Source organism: Sphaeramia orbicularis, chromosome 18 (genome assembly GCF_902148855.1).
Source record: "Sphaeramia orbicularis chromosome 18, fSphaOr1.1, whole genome shotgun sequence".
Classification (NCBI taxonomy): domain Eukaryota; kingdom Metazoa; phylum Chordata; class Actinopteri; order Kurtiformes; family Apogonidae; genus Sphaeramia; species Sphaeramia orbicularis.
In genome coordinates, this window is record NC_043974.1 from 26,999,679 (window position 1) to 27,009,347 (window position 9,669).

The window sequence follows — 9,669 nt, forward strand, 5'->3', positions numbered from 1 at the left end:
TAATTCAGATTTATGCAGAGAGGTTGGAGGTTTCTCTGACAGAGGGCAGCGCCTCTGCCTACTTTTCCAACAGCGACTCCTTCTGCCACGCATCCCTTTGAAATGCCTAATGGATGTACGGTAGATAATTATAACAAACTGATTTGCTTTTTGATCTCCGAGGTGACATTCTGTTTTTCCTCAACCCTCTGTGAATGAAGGTTAAAGATCACAATGTCTGGTGCAACATGGACCCATGGGACTCCAAAGGAACATACTTTTCTGAGTCGAGGCTTGAAAATTACTACACGTTGGTGATTATAAAACAAGCAAGTCATTAAAAAAAAAAAAAAAAATCCTACTCTTTGAATCAAGCTCCGCTGAGCTTAGGGCCTTGGTAATTTTCTTTTTTTTTTCCTTCTTTGTGTAATGTGTTGTGCTTTTGGAAATCATTAAACTGTATTCCTGCCACAACCTGAACAAATTGTATTATTTCAGTGAAGAAAATCTGCAGTGTCATGTACAGTTGAAATCAAAATTTATTCTAGGTCTTTAAACTAAACCCATTTATTGTCCATAAAATGTTGCTGTTGGATAACTCTGTAAACTGCATATGTACATTGTAACTGAAGGATAGTTTTCTGACTTAGCTAAAAGGAACGAGAAAAAATTCCAGTGCAGTTTGCATCAAAACTCCCATAGGTGTTAAAGTCTAACCAATAAAAGACTGTGGTTTGGTTTAAATATTAATAAAAGCCACTTTTATCCAATCTCTCTTACTTTTTTTCATATTAAATCAGGTCCTGATATCTTTGGTAACCAAGTTAAACACAGACTTTGGGCTTAAATATCACCATAGAAATCCTTGTAAACTCATTTGAGTATTATGGAAGTATGAACATTATCTCAAAAAGGCATTGTTGTAAAGGTTAAACCACATAATGCTACTACACATATGAAGAATATAGACAGAATGTACACAGACTGTGATTATCTTGAAATGCTTGATTTTGAAACATTGAAAAACTATTTTGTTTGCAGAAATGATTATGTTGCTTAATCCATTACTTTACTACAAAAAAACATTCACCTTTTAAGTCCAGTCTCAGGCAGAAATTCCAGGATATTCTAAATAAAAATGGTCACAACAGTGTAGAGAGTAAACAAATAGAATATGTTCATTATACTCGTTTCCTTGAGGCTGCAGCGCTTGATAGTTTTTTGGCATCATTTGAGATTCCATAATTACCTTTTAGCATATTGTAATTCAAAGGGTCTGACGTGAAACAAGAATTCTTCCTAATTTCAGTGGATTGTTTTCAGGCTGCAGAAACTGTAAAGCAGACTTTGGATATACACGTATTTTCCGACCAGTTGGGTTAAACAGCCGATCGTTTCAGTCAGATGTGACTCCTCTGCTCTACTTCATTCTTCTGCTCAATGTGGAAACTTGGAAATATCCCTTCTCTTTCCTACAGCGATGTGAAACAGGTTCGTCCATGTTTTATTTAGTCATGTGATTCGAGCTGAGACGAAAGAGATGCAGAAGGAAGGTGTATTTTCATATTCGAGAGTTCTTTCCCCACTTATTTCGGCTCCTGCAGCTTTAATACAGTTACACCTGAGAGCAGCTTCGATACCTGAGATTTGTTAATTCAGTTATTCAGCATGCATATTGCTCGACAAGGACTTCTTTCCCATACAAAATACTGGAAAAACACTGTAGAGGAACAAATAATTTAGACTAACAAATTACATGTTTTGCCGTCAGCCTCTGTGTACATAATCATTTCCACTAAAATGAAAACAGTGAGGGTAGAAGTGTGCTACAGGTGTTGTGTTGCTCTGAACTCATGTTGAGGCTTAAACACAGCGCTTCAGCTTCCCCTCCATCTATCTCCTCTTTAATGATGAAGAAGCAGCGGCTCCACTTCTGATTGATGTCGGTGAAGGCCAGCAGCACCAGGGCTGATCCTCTCACCTCTCCCCGGAGCCCGCCTCAGCCTGGCATCTGCTAAAGGGCACAGGTACACCATCCTGTGCCCTTGCCCCGCCCCTGCCTATTTGATCGGGGGCCAAGAGTGACCCTGTAGAGCCTGCCAACGACCCCTGTCTGTGGGCCCTAGGCACCAGACTCAGGGGCCCGGACCGGCTCCTCTGCTTTTTGAGGCTTTGGGAAGATTAATAGGCCTCCTCTGTAGAGTGCCTTTGTGAGGCAGCGCCCAGGCGTGTTCAAGCTGTTGGGTTTGCAGGAGACGAAAGGAGCAGTGGCTAATTCCTCTGCAGGTCAGTTTGTCTGTTGCTACTCTGTGTTTTCAATGACTCCGAAAAGGTCACATCCGCAATGAGATAAGCAAGAGCAAGAGCCTCACAAACAGAAACAGCTCCCAAAATGGAGGACGTCTTGAGATCATAGATGAATTTCTACTTTCCATCTTAGGGCGGTGCCAGATATTTTGGAATTCATCCTTATCTATTCTGAGATCTTGACCCAAAGCTCCTTTTTGCAGATGTAAACCCACTGAACAATCCTGCAATCACAGCTGAACAATCAAACTCATTTTCGCACACTGCTGTTTGCCACCAGTTTAGTTTGGATTATGGATTAATGGTCAAATGTATGACAACAAACATGCAAATGTACATATCATATTTACACAGCCGTTTACTCAGCAGGCGTGCTAATCATGCGCAAATACCTAGGTCATCATCCGAGTGGTGAGCATCACTGAGGCTTTGTCTGACTAACATAAACTTGAGCCCCCAGAATTTATAACGGGAGGTTTTCCGTCTTATTCCCTGACACACCTGCTGTAAATACCAAACTCAAGCCAAGAATTTCCTTCAATGTACTTTGAACTATGAATTCAACACCAGAGAAGAAAAAAAATTAAACTAAAAGTTTTTGGATTTTATGCAAAGGCTTTTGGCCTGAAACCATTTTAATGATTTTTCTTCTCACTCTGTTGCAGGTGAAGGCCTTTGATTCTCGTCATGTCACGCCTCCAATAGTGCAGCCACCAATAACAGCCTCCCTCACCCACACACACACACAAACACATACACACTTCTGGCTGCTCCAGGTGCCAGGGTGTGAAGGGATCAGCCAATCCCAGTGCTTGTCTGAAGCTGGATGGTGGCCATCGTGTTATTAAAAGCTACGGGTGAGCATTGCTGCTCGCCTTTCCTCTGCACTCCATACACTTTATGAAAAAATAACTTATGAAACAAAACAGGGTAGTGGGTAAGCTACCCAGAGGGAGAACACACATTTGAGTTTTCTATTAGTTATCCAGCAGACCAATACACCAAATCACTCTTACCATTTGCCGGAGCTGATAAGGAAACAATTTGTAGGTCAGCGTAACATAATTGATGTCTCCATCTTGCTGCACTCTGTGTCCAATGATAATCTTCAGTGATATTATTTCCATAAACATCATTATCAGATAGAAGCATACTATTTCCATACTCGGGACTACTGGGAGAGCTGAAGAGCCTTTGATGAGATGAGATCACATTTTAGAGGGAGCTGCCTGCTCTTTGCCTGTAGCCAAAAACAGCCTAATTGTGTTTTGTCCCATATGTGAATTATTATTAACGACGATTCATTTACTACACTTCCTTTGCCAATTTCCTAAATTAAAAAAATACCATGTTGAGATTTACAGCGAACCCCCCCGTTTTTAGCGCCGGCTTCCAGCATCACCATGGCAACTTCCAATCAGCTAGGATGGTAGAGCCTGCCGGCCGTGTGTTTGGCGCGAGACTCTGAGAGGCGCAGGTGGAGCACATATGGAACAATGGCCTAGTGAAAAAAAAAAAGAAACACCCTGCCCGCCTGTATGTGCCAGCAGTGCCCATTTTAATCCCACCGTTACCTTCTAGTGCTCTCTGATGGAGACGTTCTGCTGCAATCACAGCCTCAGACTGCTGCTGGGCCCATGCCAGACTTCACTTGACAAAGCCGTACCCAGTGTGCTTTTGTAAAACAATGTCTCCAACAGCAGTAGATGCACCATCTCTTGATTATTCAGTGTAATCATTACTTGCTATACTTCACTAAAACACCTTGATGAGAGATGTTTGAGCCTGATATCACCTTCATGAGGCTTGATCATGGTTTTAGTTCACTACTATTCAACCTTACAGACTTTTTACTGCTCATATTATTGCTTGTGGTGACATACATGAACGTACATACATTGATGCTGGCTGTTAATGACTTTTGTGCCTCCTATGGCTAGTAATTGGGGTAGTAATGTTATGGAAATCACTAGCATGTGCAGTAAATAAATCAATCATCCAAGGGGCCTTATCTATCACTGCACATTTAAGCAGTCAGCTCCTATGTAGGTTAATTAAAGCACAATGGCCGAGGAGAGTGCCTGGCACCCGTCCTGCTTATGTTTAAGCCTTCTCTAGGCCCGCTGGGCTGCAGCTTTCTACAGCCAGATGAAATTTGCCCATTTTAAACCACCCCCATCCCCAGCTGAATACATAAATCATCCGTAAGGGCCTCAGCTCCGACCCTAAATTCCATGAACAATGGTGTTTGTCCGCAAATACCACACATAATTGCTGGATACTCTTCAAAGCAAACGTCGTGTTTCTTTGCACTTATCTAGGGGCATATAGCGCAGATTTTAGTGAGTCAGTTCATCTGGTTTTGGAACAAATCAATTAAGATGTTGTGCCACATCCAACGTGGATAGTGGGTAAAGTGTGCCACCACTGATTTCCTTTTATGTTTGGTCTGAGCTGTGAGATAAGAATGAATGGCATGAGGGTGGGAAGGGAGGTTAGTGGAGTAACGTAGATATGTCAAAGTTTGACAGAAGGTATACATCTGTGAGAATTATAATAAGGAGATGATCAAGAGTTCTAAGAGTGTTCCACCTCTTCCTTCAACTAACTGATCTAGGACTTTCACATCATCACTTTAGTTCACAAGGCATTTTATATGTAAGAGTAAAAAATGTGACATTTCTTATAAGGACCAATTAAGAAGGGCTTTAAGCGAGCTCTAGCATCATCCCAATCTCCTCTCTCACCCAGGGAGGATCAGAGCAGAGGAACCGGGCCGATGCAACTCCTCGTGGCCCTCGGCTGTCACTGATAACAACTGTATCTCATTATCCTCCTTGTGGGGGCCATGGAGGTAGCGGCGACCGTAAACACCATGCTCCTATCCCTCCACAAAGGGCCGTTCACCGACAAAAGGCACTCTTGAAAGCTTGAAACCAAGCCAACAACTCTATTCATGTTGCCATGTACGGCAGATGTCTGGGTTAGCCTATGGAGGTTATAGATTTACGTATGTTGCTGGTACAGGCGAATGCAAAACACAAGTCAGTGTCTTAAGCCATCTGTAGTGTGTAAAAGTGTAGAGGCAGAATACTTCATAAATCAATATGGGTGTCAGAAAAGTAGTCAGGGTTTCTGCAAAATCCATATACTGCTATAAATCCTCTGGGTGGCTTAATTATCTTTTTTCTCCAGTTTTGTGTTTCGACAACTTATTTGAACACTTTATCTCAAACTCTCACCTTCCATTTGACCCATATTGACAATGTCCATTAGTCACATCTCTAAAAAGAAGAAAATGTTTCTCTTGCAAATGGAAATTTTGTTCTTTCTTCCTGCTTATCATAAATGCATAAGTGCTGTCTTTTATCCCAGAATGCATTGAAAAACCTAACCAAACAGGGAATAAAACACACTCTTTTATCCTACCAAGCAATATAAAAATGCCAGTTTACCTGACCTGTATATGACTGTTGTGGGAAATGTGAGCACCATGGAGGAAACTGACACACAGCAAACACATGCCAAATTCACAGAGTGAGGATTCCCGTGAATAAAAAACAAGATATGCTACAGGCTATACAAAAAGTATCACATATTATGTACAGAGAGTGTTTTATGATCTCTTCTTGTCTTTCTTCATGTTATAGGACAACACTAATAACTGCAAAATCCAAGAACACAGTCAGGAAATTTATTTTAAGAAGCAGCAATTCAGACAACAATAGCATCATAATCAGCACACAGTTAAACATCTCTATCAACAATCTGAGGCATTATTAAAAAAGCAGACAAATCAATCATTACTGAGTGTGGCACTCCTGGTTTCATTAGAAAATCATATAGATTAAATGTTAATCATAGCTAACTCTATACCAGTGGGCTTCTGCCAAGATGACAGATGGACCATTAATGAGAATAACGAGGGGATCTTAGTCTATACACGGATATGGAGATGCAACAACAAGCATAACACCACACTTGGCTTCCAAAAACTGTTATTTAGACAGAAATAGGGAGATAATCAGTATGCATATGCAAGACTGCGTTCTTCTTAAAGTCAAAGAGGAGGTGTAAAAAATGTGTGAGATCACTACCATGTGGATGCGGACATGTTTTAAGATGTTTTCATATCGGCCACTGCCACAAGAGACGGAGGGAAATTGGTGGTAACACCTGTCACACACATTCAGCATCAGATATTAGCATCCGTCTCTTTTACTGGTCTGTGAACGATGAATGATTACTCTTGTTTAAAAATCTGCCTATTAGCACTAACCAGGTTATATTGGACATCTGTCTCTGAAACCTTGAGTGATATAATTGGCTGCCATCATCCAGGATGCTTCATTCTATAGCAGAGCACACTGCCATGACAGGCGTTGAGAAGCGTTGCTGCTGTTCACTCCGAATTTGTGACGTAGCTCCCACATGTCACTTTCACAAGTGAGTCGAACAGAAATGAACGAGATGAAAGTTGTGGTGAAAACAGAACACATATGTCCATGTGTGGTGTTCAGTGGCATGTTACTGGCACAGTGTTTTCATCAGGTCTGATAACATATGTTTAGAACTCAGGAGGGTTTGGGCAGGAGGGAATATCATGGCTTTTGAAGTCAACTGCTGCGTTAAGCAGAGAAGCGGCACAGTTGTGTGGAGATGCTCTCTTGTTCAAAGGGATGGAAGGAACCGCTCCGGGGAGCGTCCAACATCAAGAGCTGACCCCGGCACTGTTTCCCGCTACCTTCTGCCATGCGTCCCGCCGCCGTATGCTGTGATTCCCAAAGACCGGCAGGCCTGTGCCATCTGGCCTCACTTCGGAATCCCCGGACACATATTGGGAATCCAAACTATGCCACCTCCCAGTGTCTCCCTTCCTTCTGCGCTCTCTCCCTCTGGGTAGTCTCTGCATCACCACTTCATCCCTGCTTGAGTGTTGGCTCAAGTGGAAGGGGTCTGCTCTCCAAGTGATCCCAGTTGCCCTTTCCCGCTTTAATCCCCTTGTGATGGGATCCAGTATGAGCCCTCTAAATCCACAGAGAACTGATCGATAGTTTTTAAGATGAAGGAAAATTCATGGCGGGACATCCACCTAGTGCGTTCTGTGTTTGTCAGATGGTGTTTGGATCATTACATGACCTTAAGGCTGCTTTTCTATGAACTGCTGTTCATTAAACAAATCAAAGGTTGAAACCAGCAAAGGTGCAGTGTGTGGGATTTAGAAGACTCTATTAGCAGAAATCAAATGTACATTTAAAACATAAAAAACAAACAAAAAATATGGGACAATAATGAGATATATTCAACAAGTTATGCACAAAACATCAAATTGAAAAAGGACATTTTTCCAATTTCACTGTAAATAAACAAAAAAAATGTTGAGACGCCAATATTATTTACAGCAGCTACATATATAAGGTTAAGACAATGCACCACCATAAGTTATAACTCAACCAAGGGAAGAAAATGTCCATTACAACCTCAAGTAACTGCAGTATGGCTCCAACAAAATCCACTGAGGAAGAGGTCATAACTCCTTGCCAGACCACATCACAGTGGTCGACTTTTTCTGAATAAGCTTTAGTTTTCATAAAGGTGTTTTTTCTTTCAGTGTGTAATCACCTGAAAATGAAAATGATCCAGTTACCTTAGAATGAGCTTCTTCTTTCTACAGAGGGAGCTGATCTTCCATGAAGTCTGCCATGTTTCCACCGATGTCTAGAACACACAAACCAAAAATTGTCAGTAGGGAGAGCATTATCCCATTTTCTCATTCTGAGCAGCCAATAAATATTGTGTGTGATATTTCCAAATGTGTATATTCCATCTCCTATTTACATTTATGTTCATTTACATTTATTACTAATACACATTTATTATGTTTTTCTGTGTTTTGCTATTTAAGACTTTTCACCAACTGGCTGATCCTCATACAGTTGAACTTTTCAAAATAAAAGTCTCAGGTCATTTAATAGATGCAATAGATCTCAACCAAAAGGGGAAACTTGACAGTAAGTTCTCTTACCCACATTGAAGGGACCAGTGAACACAATTCACCTTTACATTTCTTATGCCGAGGCCTGGACTGTAAACGTGTTTACAGATACACATAGAAACAACAGGCTCCAGGAAGAGAACAGTAGTGGGCTGTACAGTATGTTCTGAAGCACTGCCACAGATTTCACACTCTTTTTGTGTGTCTTCTTCTCTTCCTCTCCTCTGGACATCGCCTCAGTAGGGAATTCAATTCCCTAATAACTGGGGAATCAAAGTTGGACAGCACCACTGCTGAGAATCATAAAGGAGGCCGGCCATTCATTCATCCAGCTCCATTGCAACATATACCAGATGGACACTGCACGTCACCGGGTGACATCTCAAGACAGCCGCGGCCGCCCGCCTGCCCAGCTTGGAAAAGATGAAAGTTATGAGAGAGACGGGAGGCAGGTTGCGTCAAACAGAGACAGATTTGATCAACAACTGCACAGAGATGAAATCAAAGTGGTTGAAGCATGTGGTGTGAGGCATCTGGTATTCTAACAAACAGAAGCTAGCGTAGCTGCCAATGCCTTCAATCCTCCCCCACTCACAGCCTCAAGCCACCGGGAATACGACTGGCTTGTGCTTTAAATCCACAAGAGGTGTATTGTTTGACTGTACTGTCCTGAGGTTTTTGTTTTTTGGGTGGACAGAGTTTCACTGGATATTACATGAAAGAGCATGGAGATGTGACAAAGGTCCTGCCCTGGATCCAAACCTCCAACATGCATTCACACCTTTTAAATCACTGATACCCCCTGCACTAACTTTAAACTGCAAGTCTAAACAGTGGCTTATTTATTCAAAGTAGTAAATCAATAGTAAAGGTCACATTAGGAATTTCTGCCTGCTGGAAAGACGCCAGTGCATCTGCTCAAATCCTGGACCACTTTCCTTATCTGAGTTGGGAGCCAAGATCTGATAAGCATGTTTTAAAATGGTATTTTGGTTTGTTTTACATCAGCAAATATTGCATTTTCATTTGAGATACTGGATTGTTACAAAAAACAAATTACAGTTCAAGTGATGTATACCAACAAATTAAAGCAGAGTAGTTCTAATGTGGGTTTCTAGGCTGTATAACAATATTATGTATGGCATATCTGTGTGTATCTGTATGTCAAGTGTAAAGAACCTGTCAAGCCCTCCTGGCATTGATTTTACATTTCATACTACTTCCTGCATAGAGAGCTGTGAGCATCTGATCCCCTAATCTCAGAATGCCAGCTTTCACTCAATGTCATCTGCCAATGAGCTGCAACCAGGCGCCCATCCTGCCTCTGGCACCGGCTCTGCACCCATCCAGCTTGTGTGCGCTAATACCCACCGTTGCTAGGCTACAAC